The sequence below is a fragment of the Peromyscus californicus genome, unplaced genomic scaffold (genome assembly GCF_007827085.1).
Source record: "Peromyscus californicus insignis strain IS unplaced genomic scaffold, ASM782708v3 Scaffold_10__1_contigs__length_136768540, whole genome shotgun sequence".
Taxonomy (NCBI): domain Eukaryota; kingdom Metazoa; phylum Chordata; class Mammalia; order Rodentia; family Cricetidae; genus Peromyscus; species Peromyscus californicus.
In genome coordinates this window covers 30,180,059-30,193,068 of record NW_026294391.1, presented here as the reverse complement: position 1 = coordinate 30,193,068, position 13,010 = coordinate 30,180,059, and the positions used below count along the sequence as shown (strand labels likewise).

The 13,010-nt window shown below is 42.4% G+C and overlaps 1 pseudogene; it reads right to left on the bottom strand.

Annotated features, from left to right (window-relative positions):
• Positions 1–268: 268 nt before the first annotated feature.
• The window catches only part of LOC128114095 (abl interactor 1-like), a 34,165-nt pseudogene continuing 21,423 nt past the window's right edge, over positions 269–13,010 (bottom strand).

The following is a 13,010-nucleotide window of genomic DNA, read 5'->3' as shown; positions in this document are numbered from 1 at the left end:
ATACTCCACCCCCCAGAATATTTAGGGTGGTTCTAAAGTTATCACTGTGTAAGTATACAAGCATAATCAGTTTTGTACAGCTTCTTGTATAAATTGCTGTTTAGCAAATCACAAGCTGTCTCAAAGATTCATGCTTGTAAGTAGACATTCAAATATACCAATAAAACAGCATGTCCTAAAGACATGGGCCCATTTAGTCCATTAGCCACAATAGTCCCATGGTACAACTAAAAGTAAGAACCAACTTTAAGAGTAAAACAAAGAAAAATTAATCAATACATTGCATAATAGATGTAGCAGTCATTCTACTGCAGACCCCCTCATACCAGCTATTATCATTCTTTATAATATAAATGACTACATTCTCCTTAAATGATAGCTCATCTATGACTCTTGTATAGTCATATTTTTTTTGTATAGTCATATATTGTAACAACTTTCTTGGTATAGTTCCCAAGGGTTTCCACGGGATTCCCACCTGTACATAGATCATGATACTGATCTACTAAAACTTCTTCATCTTCATAATTCACGGCAGGAGGTGGTGGTGGTGTTAGAAGTGGATTTGGGCTAGCAGCAACTGGTGCAGTAGTGGATGGTGAAGATGGCAGCCAGTATAACTGCATGCATTGTCTTCTTGACTTCCACTTCCTCTACTCTTTGCACTGTGCCTGCGATTTAAAGAAATCTTCCTGGATGGACTATGTTGACTTCCTAGCTTTGGGGAACTAGTCATGTAGTCCTTAGGAACTTTTGAGGATCTGACAGGTTCCTGAGTTTTATTAGGAGTATTCTAACCTGGCTTGACATGGTAAGATTTGGCAGTTTCTAAGTAGGAGGATTTGTTCTTAACTGTGTGCCAGTTCTTGCAGGCTTGTTATTTCCATGCTTAACTTCATGGCCCATGCCATCTACAGCTGTGTAGTTGATAGGTTTTGGGATATAACATACGGTGTGCTCTGTATCTGCAGGTGCTATTCTTTTGTGAATTTTTGATATATTCTTATTTGTTGTCAAAATAGCAATCTCTTTTCAAGCCACTTTTTCTTCATGAGCATCCATGGTCTGTGAGGAATGATGGAATACTTCATTTCCCAAATAAGAGTCTTGGCTGTCTAGCAACTGGCGTACATTCTTGGCCAATGCATTTTTTCAATAAAGCAACAGTACCTATAGATTGAGTTGTATATGCTTTGGTCTATTCTAAACTTTTCTTTTGTCCATAGTCTGTATGTCATTGTTTTCATGTTGGCACACTGTCTGAGTCAGGTTCTGATAGCTCTAACAGTGCCCTCTGGCCAGATGAATCTCCTGCTCTCTAGGAACACCTGCAACAATGCCATTTACACCCCTGCACTGCTTCTTGTATTGAAGAGACAAACAGGAAGGTACACTGAGGACATGTCTTGTATTTTCAACAAGCATCTACTACAGATAGGCAGAGATGAGGAAGCAGATACAGTTAAAATCGTCATGCCAGTAATCGTGGAAGAAAAAACAGTTATATCATTTTGTAACTTCATGCAGAGAAACAATGCAAAACGTCATAATTGATGCTGATGGTTCTCAGACTAAAGAGAAAATGAGAGCAGAAATATCACTATAAAAGAAATTCCTGCCATTTTAATAAAAAGAAAAGTACAAATGTATATTCTTGCTTATATTAAAATCTAACAAAACCCTTTTTGATCACATTTGGCTTACTGATCAATGTTGGACTCAAGGTTCACTTGTCATCAATGAGAACTGGAGGTACTTTTACAGTTGGAGGGGGAGGCTGTCTAGTGTCAATGTGCTATTTTTGAGAACTCATGAAGAGCAGAACAGCATTTTCTCTGCTAACATTAACTTGCCACGTCTTATAAAAGTATTCCCTTTGGACGCCTATATCAGGATAGTATCATCTCAGTTTTGCAGATACAGAACAGCTCAGTTCTCTCTCTGAGACTGTATAAAAGCACTGGCAATCCAAGCTGAGGCTAAAGTAAGAATCCACTGATTTTTATCCAATGCCGCTAAACCAGATGGATGGCATTGGCAACATCCAAGCCAATTCCATCTATTTTTTTCAACCAAAATTTAATAGATGTGTGCACAGCATGCTTTTTTTCACTTGTTATCCCCAGGAGGGAGAAATGGAGAATATTTTCATACTCCCCTTTTGTAAGTGTGAAATAATGCTTTCAAGTTCATAGAAACTAAGAAAAGTCAAGTAAAAATGAAATAAGTCATTCATAACCCACTTTAGGGTTTTAGCATGTCATTCTTATATTTTCTTCTGGTGCTACCAATGCATTTGATTATGAAAAGCATACTGTTTATATGCAGGATTTTAGAATCTTGCATACCTGCTTAAAACTATATCCATCCCACTAACAACTCCTTTTATACATTATTTATTTTATAGCTACGTCATTTTTCTTTGCATGTGTCCAGAGGAAATACAAAACTGGCCATCCAACTCCCCTCACCGAAGAGAGTAGTCTAAAAATCAGCTAATGGCATATGAGTGATGTATAAAAGGTGGCCAGCAACCCCGCAGACCAAGAAGGGAGCCAAAGCTGTGGGTTGCTGAGCTGCCGGGTGGAATGTTGGGAGGAGAGAGTTTGTTTCAGAAGATTAAATATATCAGAAAAGAGTGGACAAAATGTGCCATATGAGCTAGAACCTGGAGCCAGGCCTGATGGCACACCCCTGTGATCCCAGCACTCAGGAACCTGAGGCAGGAGGATCATAAATTCAAACCAGTCTGGGTTACACAACAAGACCCTGAAGATAGAAAAAAGAAAGAGAGGAAGGAGGGAGAGGAAGAAAAATGTGGAAGAGGGGAAGGAAGAGGAGAAGAAGGAGGAAGAAGCATGGAGATATAAACCCTAAATCCCAGGCCTTGTAGTCCATGGGTACTGATGAAAATATCTATAATATGAATGTCTATATTGTATAAGTTGTAAGGTCCGTTTAGAAATTTTAGTCCCTTTTGGTGTCCTTCTTGAGTGTTAGAAGAAGTGCAAAGGGCATCTTATGTGTTTGCAGCCATCTGTTGGTTTCTGTATCTCTGAGTTCTAGTCCAGCTTTGTTAGCCCTCTTTGGGAAGGCTCTCTGCCTCAGTCAGCCTCTACGCACAGAAGGAAAACTTCTAAGAGTGTCACTGTGGCCGATCCTTACATCCTTCAGTCACCCAGCAGCGTGTTAGTACTTGATACATTCTGTGTTGGACTGTGTATTAGTTACATTTCTTCTTGTTGTGATAAAATGGCCGGCTCACAGTTGGAGGGGAGAGTGCAGCAAGGTGGGGCAATCATGGCAGCAAGAGCTCAAGGCAGCTGCTCACACTAAATCCACAGTCGGGAAGCAGAGATGAATGTTGGTGCTCAGCTGCTTTCTCCTTTTCCTTCAGTCCAGGACCCCAACCCCGTGGAATGGTACTACTCACATTTAATGTGAGTCTTCTCACCTAAATGAACCTAACCTAGAAACTTCCTCTCAGACATGCCCAGACACTTGTCTCCTAGGAGATTCTACATCAGTTGAGCTGCCGATCAATATCAACCATCACAGATGAAATACCACAGCAAAGTCACCTGTACAGGAATTAGGGGGGCAGCTCACTGCGTTCACAAACACCGTCCTTCCATCACTAGTGTTGTATCATGCTGTACCAGTGGTTTCTCTTAGCATCTCAAGCTTTGTTGCTAAGTCAACCTTTTCGCTCTCACTCTCTTCTCTAATTAATTCTCCCTATCTGCAAATCCACTTCCTCTATAATCAATCTGCCTGATGTATCTGTATAGCTTTTATTTATAGTTCATTTTATAGTTCATATTTAATTATGTTTATAGATTTTTTTATTTTTATCTGTGTGGGCATTTTACCTGAGTATACATATGTGTACCACATGCATGCCTGATGCTTGTGGAGGCCAGAAGAGGACACTGGAGCCCCTGGACCTGGAGTTACAGTTGATAGCCATCATGCAAGTGCTGAGAAATGAGTCCAGGACCTCTGCAAGTACAGCAAGTTCTCTTAACCACTGAGCCATCCCCCCAGATTCCTCTGTATAGATTTTGTATAGATCTCAAGCTGTGGGCTTAAGTTGAAGCTCTTATTGCTTCAGGGTCCATGTGTATCAGTTATTTCACATCTCTACTCAGAGGGTGGAACTGCACCACACGAAAGTCTCTGTGTTGACCTGACTGGACCTCTGCTGTACTGACTAGGTCAGTTCCCTGCAGAGGGGGCAGATTATACAGACTTTCACTGCTCTAGTATTACAATAATAAGCATCTTTTGCATAAATCTCTAGCAATCATTTGTACCTCTGGTAATAATTTCAGGAAAGGTCATAAAAGTGAAATTATAGTCACACGGTATAGATGTTCAAAGGGGTCTATTACATAGTACAAATTACCTTTTACAAGGGTAGTTCTAACTTTCAGTTCCATCTACCACAAGGCACAATAGAAAGTGCACATTTTAGCAAGCATTCTTGAATTTCTAAGGGTGTGAATGGGTGATGGTTGCACTGATTACTGGAGCCAGAGCCAGCGCCAGGAAGCCTTGCTCTAAACTCTGGCTTTCCAACTGTGTGAGTGGAATGGGTCACTGGTGTCTACTCATCTCTCCTTATGTCTGCTCTCTTCTTCCATCCTATTTCCTCGCCTCTTCCCCTCTCCTATTTGTCTTGACAAGCTCTTACTCTGTAGTCCAGGTTGGCCTCAAGATTGGAGCAATCCTTTGCTCTAGCCTACCAATGGCTTGCATTAGAGGCCTAAGTCTTCATGCTCAGGTCACTTACTTTTGGAAAATATGGCTTCTTCCCATGTGTAATGGGAATAAAGATACTTTCTCTACAGAAGTACTGGAATGAATATGTAAGAAAATGGACCCATGAGGGTTGATGAACATCCCCTTTGAGCACTGCATGGGGTCCAGGTGATTTCGGACCCCAATGGGAGTTTACATTTTAGTTACCTGACAGTTATCTGACAGACGACTCTCCCTGGCTACCTTCACTCGTGCCAGGTAAGTGAGAACAATCGTTTCTTTTTGCTCTTTTCCCCATTTTGTCCCTTTCCTTCTCTCTCCTTCTCTCCCCCCTCCCTTTTGCTCTTCTTTGTGGCTGATCAAGTGTAGGGGCTATCGGTGGAGGTTTTCCAGAAACCCTGGGACCACACCATACACAGGCTTCAGCAAGGTAAATGCCACATGGAGAATGTTAAGCTTTGGGCTAGCATTTCGCTTTTACAGACGGTTCCACAGTTTGGAATTCAGCTGACTACCATACTTGCCAACAATAGCAAAGTAAGAATACAATTCAGCACCTCATTAATCCCAATATTATTACATGTGTGGTTTTCAATTCACATTTAATATTTATTTTTTCTCAGGAGGAGGCCAGGACTAAATTAAGCATGTTATAGTCATCCAGACTTAAGGTCAGGAAGGTGCTGGTAGAGGGGGAGAGGTGGGGACTTTTGCAAGAAGCAAGGGCTCTGTGGCTGACCTCAGCTTATGCCCCGATGGGTAACACTCACTGTAAGTGTTACAGCTCTGAGGGGGAAAGTATCCTGGCAGCCTGGAACCAAGGAACTCCACAAAATCACACTGCACAACAAACCTCACACAAGAGATTTATTGGGAGAGACACAAGAGGGTGGCTGCCTCTGCTTGGGGGAGAAGCAGCAGGGAACTGATCAGGAGGCAGGCTTTATGTAGGGCTTCTTGGAGTAGGGTGGAGCTTTCCAGGATGGCCTGGGATTAGAGGGATTTTGTGGCCTGATGTGGGGCAAACATAGTGATTAGTGGGATTTTGTGGCCTGATCTTGGGTTGATTTTCTGGTAGGATGAGACCCTGCCACTCTCCCACCTTGAGAGGCTGGGCCAGGCAATCAGAGTAGTCTGAGGGTGGGACCTAGCTGCTCCACCTTTAAGGCCCTTAGAGAAATCTGGGCGGGGGGGGGGGGGGGGCCTCAAGGAGTTTACACTCACTGATTATCACTGGGGATCTGGAAGATTAAGTAGACTTTGGACTGATTTAATTAAAACCATGGGATGAATGCACACATTTGCATGGATCGGTCCACTCATTTGTTCCCAGCAAGTACTTACCCTTCAGGTCAGGGTAAAAGATCTTAGAGACAGTCTACCTGCTTCGCAGATGAAACAAACAAACAAACCCTGAAATCCAGCAATGTTAAACATTTTCTTATTGTCAACTGGCCTATTTTGGATAAATCCAAAGCAGAGCTGAGGCCTTTTTTGTTGCTCAGTCCAACACAGGATACTGACTGCCTCCTCCCCTCTGTGTGCATTTGTGATGGGTTTATCATGCCAGTGCCTATTGGCTGGGTTGAAACACAATAGAAAAGCCACTGGAAAATCAGTGGCTTAATTCCTTCCTGGAATTAAAATCCCATGCTAGAAACTATAGGAGGGCATTCATATGTGGAATTTTGTTCGAATTTCCTGATAAAAGCCTTATCTCTGGAATGAGAGACCTGGGGAAGCAAAGCTGTTTCTAATCTATTTCCAGTAAATTTGAAAGGGCAGTGAAGTACTTTGAACTTCTCTTAAGTAGGAGAAAGGTAAGAGTCTAAAGCCCACATGGTGTTTCTCCCCCTCCCTTAAGTTCTTCCATCTGTGGCTGTGGAGCAGCTGGGAACAGGCACCACATTCAAGGGTGTTGTGAGCCAAGGCCTAGGAGTGTTCAGGGCTAGATTATGAGAGTCTGGGCTTTTCTTCTCGCTTAGATCCTGGGGTAATAGCAAATGCTTTTGAACAAGGAGGATGGTACAGCTGCATAATTCTGTAGGGGGAAGGATGAGCTGGGAGCTATGTTTGATAAGAAAGGAAAGCTCAAGAGATTGTAGTCTGGCAGGTCCAGTGGGAGAACCTATCTAATCACTGCAGAGGCTGGCAATGCTGCCTCTCGCCACTAGATCACTTGCCCAGTATGTTTGAAGCCCTTGGTTTGAGCCCCAGCACTCCCCCCCAAAAGTCATGAAAGAGAGGGTTTTTTTTTTCTCTTTTTAGCCAAATTAGACAATTTATTTTATAAGTTGCTCTGGTCATGGTGTTTTATCACAACAACAAGAAGGTAAAACAATTAGGCATGAAATGCTTTCCATTTCCTTAATCATAATAGATGGATTACAAAGGCATTCTCCTAATTACTCTATCAAAAATAAAATAAATTACAGAATTTGACAACCATAATAAACACAGTCCACATAATAATAGTACTGACTGGCACTGGGGAGTTGTCTCAATATTAAAGTGTTTGCTGTACGAGTATGAGGACCTGAGTTCAAGTCCCCAGACCCCACATACATGCTCAGTGGGTTTGGTGGCTGGCCTGTAATTCAGTCACTCACTAGCCAGAGGCAGAGAGGAAGCTGGCTAACTGGATTGACTGTATAGGCAAGGATAGAGTTTTTTTTCCTGAGACAGGGTTTCTCTGTGTAGCTTTCTGCCTTTCCTGGAACTCACTCTGTAGCCCAGGCTGGCCTCAAACTCACAGAGATCCACCTGGCTCTGCCTCCCAAGTTCTGGGATTAAAGATGTGCGCCACCACTGCCCGGCAAGGATAGAGATTTTTAAAGATGGCCCAAATTAGGGTTTTAGAGCCATGGATTATCTTAATTTGAGTGGCTTCAGAAGCAGGCTTTGCAAACAAAGGATTTGGTACAAGTGGTGTATGGGGGAGATGACCCTAGAATCACAGGGTAAGGACTAGAAAAGGGAGAGGAACAGAAAAGAAACCAGTAACAGGCAATGGTTATGAAAGGACCAAGCTGTTTCTGGGAGGGCCATGAACAAAAGACATTTCTTGCAGTAGCTCCCTTTCTGCACATACTTGTAATCTGACTGCTCAAGGTTCAGTCAATTGTTTACTGTTTGGGACCCCTCACCAACTTAGAGCTATGGGTCAATGTGAATGTGCTAGACCAGCCAGCCTCCATGGCAGCTCAAGGACAGAGCCTGGGCCCCTGAGTCAGCCCCCATAGTCAGTACGTGTGAGGCCAGCCTGGGACTTGTCCAGGCCTGCCCCCAAATGATAACTGTAACCCCCAACCAACCCTAGCCAATTAAAAGTTACTGACATGATTGCCACTCGCATAAACCAATCCTGAGTCTGTTCTTATGAAGTCTGCAGACCCCAAGCCCCGTTGCTTTAAAAACCCTGCCCCATCGATACTCAGGGTCTCTACTGCTCTGTTGCTGCATCAGATGGACAGAGAGTCTGGAGTTAACTCGTAGTAAAAAGACTCTGCTTTTGCATCAGATTTGGTCTCTTGGTGGTCTTGGGGGGCTCCGGGTACAACAGTTAGGGTTTGGGTTTGGATTAGGGAAAGTCAAGTCACTCACTGAGCCCACACTGGAGCTCACTCCTTCTGGTTGAGAAGCCTTGGGAGACCATAGTGAACACATGCCAATGGTCTCCCTACAAGGGACTGGGGAGGTGGAGGATTCACCCATAATTTTTCTGTCATTGGTTAAGAACTACTTCCAGGCTCAGGGGTGGTGGTGCATGCTTTTAATCCCAGCACTCGGAGATAGAGACATGCAAATCTCTGTGAGTTCGAGGCCAGCCTGGTCTACAGATCAAGTTCCAGGACAGCCAGGACTGCTACACAGAGAATCCCTGTGTAACAAACAAACAAATAAATAAAACAAAAAAGAACTGCTTCCAGACCCACTAACTCCTTTTAAATTTTTTGTTGGACAGTTTCATACATGTATGTAATGTATATAATGAATTTCAGTTGCCCCCCCCCAATCCTCTCTCTCTCATCCTCCAACCTCGCCCACTAAAACCCTTCTTCTCCACAAGTTCTCCTCTTAGTTTCATGTCTTTTCTTTGTGTTGGACACACTGAGTTTAACTAAAGTTTCTTTCCTGAGCTGGGGTGGGGAGTTATTTACTGGAGCCAAGGCAAGTTATGAGTGGCTATACTCCAAAGAAAATGACATTCCCACCTCTAAGAACCATTAACTGTCAATAGTCCCTCAGGGAGGGGTGGGGCCTCTTGGACTCCTCCCCTATCCATGAAGAAGTGTTGATAGACCCAATCTTGTACAGGTCTTGGGCAGATAACCATAGTTATGGTGAGTTCTCGAGTGCAATGACTATAAAGACATGTCCAGAAGGCATCTTTTTGCTGCACATCTCCCCATCCCCTGATTCTGACATTATTCCTGTCTCCTCTTCTGGAATGTTTCCTGAGACTTGGAAAAGGTGATTTAGCTGTCATCACTTATTCTCAGCAGTTTGGCCAGTTAGGGGTTTTCTACATTACCCACCACCTGCTACAGTAAAGTTTTACTGATGAAAGGCCATGGACAACAGTAATATATGGGTATAAACATGAGTAATTAGAAGGTAGTGTGACTAGGAAGTTTGATGTGACCATTCAGCAAAAAAGTAGTAGTAGGGTGGCCCCCTCCCCCAGGACCTCCTCAACCAGGGGCTCTTGACCAAGCTTATAGAACCAAGACTGAGTTCCCTTCTGTGGAGTGACCCTCAAATCCAGGTTTACAGAACCAGGCATGAGTTCCCTTCTGTGGAGAGGTCCTCAAATCCAGGTTTCAGAACCAGGCATGAGTTCCCTTCTGTGGAGAGGTCCTCAAATCCACTAAAAAATTGGTTGGTTAGCCCCACAACAGTCACACCACTGTTGCCCTAGTGGGCCAGATCCGTGAACTCTTCAGCACTCAAGGTTTGCCAAGCCTGGAGGGACAGAGGTACTCCAACGAAAGTGTCCTTAGGAAGACAGTGGATGTTTCCAACAATAAACAACCTTAGGAGAAAAGAACTGAATGTCAAGAGAGTATGGGTAGAGGGCCCAAAGTATCTGATTTTGATGCTTATTTCTCCATGATGATACTTGAGCAGTTTTGAATCTTATAAATAGAATTTATCCTTGGGAGTTGTATAATAGGAAGACTTTCTAATTAATTTTCTTCTCTGAATTCTGTGATTCCTTTACTTCCAAAAATAACCCATTCCATGAGCACACATTACATTCTTGCTTATATCTAATTCTGACTTTGAGGGATGTTTCTAGGGATGGAACCTTAAGCAAGCACTCTATCATTAAGCTATACCCTCAGCTCCAATCATCACTTTTAATCAATGCCCTCTTTAAAAATTATACTCTGTAGTATAAATTTACTTAAGGAATTTGCACTTACTGTTGTGCATATATTATAGAATCCTATTTTCAAAATACTTCACAATCAGATTACAGAAGATTGACAATTATAATAATGAAGGTAATAGTTAAGCTTGTGATACACAAGGTAGGAAAGAAAAACATATTAAGACAACTTGATATGACATACTCAAGTGAAGCTGGCAACAGGCAAGCTCTCCGTCTCCAGCATTTATTAGAATTTATTCAAAGTCCAGCTTTGAGAATAGAAAGTTGCCAGGACTTCGTACTGGAAACAATTCAGCCTACAAACCAGCATGACGGATTTTCTTTTCAGAACCATGCTCCTCAAAATTTAAGAAATTTGAGGAATTTCTGGGAAATTGCATAGTAGGACAATGGCAACTCCAATAAAAGAGATGTGACCTTGGGGGAAAATAAGTTGCTCGCATTTATGAACCTTAAAAGTGATCTCCTTTATTCTTTTAATTAGTTTATTAAATTGATAGGGAGTGGGGAAGCACTAACAGCTCCCAGGATGGATTTTATCAGAAAAAAACCGTAGTATAAGAAAGGACAATGAATTCCAGTGTGGTAATGTGAATGTAATTGGTCCCCATAAGCTTATAGGGAATGGCACTATTAGGAGGTATGGCTTTGTTGTAGTAGGTATGGTCTTTTTGGAGAAAATGTGTCACTGTGGAGGTGGGCTTTGAAGTCTCATTTATGCTTAAGCCATTCCCAGTGTCTCAGTTCACTTCTAGCTGTCTGCTAGATCAAGATGTAGCTCCTTCTCCACTCTCAGCTTCTTCTCCAACACCATGTCTGCCTGTGTGCCACCATGTCCCACCATGATGATAATGGACAGAACCTCAGAAACTATAAGCCATTCAATTAAATGTTTTCCTTTATAAGAGTTGCTGTGTCATGGTGTCTCTTCACGACAATAGAAACCCTAAGACAAGCAGAAAGAAAAGAATGGAAAACCCTAAAAATAATGTGTGTAGGCAAATATTAGAGATAATTATATTTGTGCAATTTTTATTCCTAGAGGATATAATTGACCATTTTAAGGAAAACATGTAACAATGTAGCATAAGATATATACCATTAGATGAGTAAAATGTACAAAAATACCAGGATGGATTTTTGAGCACTGATGTACACTCAGTGAACTCCAGAGCCAAGTAATCAACCCTTGAAAATCTGTTTACATCATGGAAGTAGAAAAGTCAAACCCCAGATAGCCTAATGTAAGGTCCTGAATGAACATGTGGCACCTTTGAGTAAGACAGCATTTACTTCCTTTTTGTGTGGCCCCTTCCTTTGATGGCAACCTATGCAACTCCTCAGAAGTTGGGTTGAGAGACTCCTGTTACTTTTATACCAATTAGAGTGGCCTTTGGGGTAAGCCAATTCCCAGGAAACCCATTAACATTAACCCAGTGGACATTTCTTGAGAACCTGATGAGTGCAAAGCTCTGAAGTCAAGTTGTAGGCAGTTTGTAAAGGTAACTTTGCTCTGGAGGACTTCAGAAATTCAGTGGGCAAGTTAAATCACACACAGAAAGTCTCATATATAAAGTAAAAAAGATTAAACATTCCTCTGGGCTCTAAGTTCCCTTTATTCCTGTGACTGTTAAAATGATCACAAAAAAAAACAATAATGAGAACCCACTGACAAAACACTTCTGGGGGTCTAGGTCCTGTGAGGTAAGAACGAGGAGCTTGGTTAAGGCACTTGTCCAAGTTCGTAATAGTAGTGAGTAGGAGAACTGAGGTTCAGATTCTAAGCAGTAGGACTGGGGATATCGTACACTTGCCTAAGACAGACAAGGCCCTGGGCTCACCCTCCAGAACAAAACCAACACGAACACAAAGCACAGAAGTCAAGCTGTCAGAACCCATACTTTTAAATTACTTCTTTTATTTGGGGGGATTATAATTGAATTACATCATTCCCCCCTTCAATCCCTCCTGTATATGCCTCCAGCTCTCTTTCAAATTCATAGCCTCTATTTTTCATTATTTCTTGTAACATACATACATAAACACACACACACACACACACACACACACACACACACACACACACACACACACACACACATATTCCTAAGTCCATAAATACAACCTGTTCAGTACATATAATGTTACTTGTATGTATGATTTCAGGACTGACCATTTAGTATTGGGTAATCAACTGGTGTGCCACTCCTCAAGCAAGGGTATTTCTCTCTTGTGCAGAATATTTTAGTTGCCTGTAGTTCTTTGTGTGGGGTTGAGGCCTTGTGGTCTATCCATGTCCACTTTGGCATATCTATTGGTGTTATCCTTGTTCAGCTCATATTTGGGCAGTCATGTTGGTGAGACGTTATGGGTGTACCTTCTGAGATTTCTAGGAGACACCATCTCACAGCAAACTCCTTGATCTTCTGGCTCTTATGATCTTTCTGGCCCCTCTTTCACAGTGTTCCCCGAGCCTTAGGTGCTGGAGTTGTTTTGTACAAGTATCCACTGGGACTGTGCTCCACAACTCTGCATTTTGATTGGTTGTGGCTTTCTGTAATGGTTTCCATCTGCTGCAAAGGGAGGTTTTCTTCATGGAGTATGAGTACTACACTTGGGTATATGGACAAATACAGAGAATGCAGTTAGGGAGTTTTCTGGCTTAATAAAGTGTATGTGGACTATAGTTCTCTTCCAACATCCATAACATCACTAGCCTTGTGCAGTTGGCTAGCTTTCCAGTACCAGGCAAGATTCCCTCTCGTTGAGTGGGTCTTAAGTCCAATAAGAGAGCTTTTGGTTACCACCAAGGTGTGTGTGCTACTCCTGCCCCCTTAGGCAGAACCCA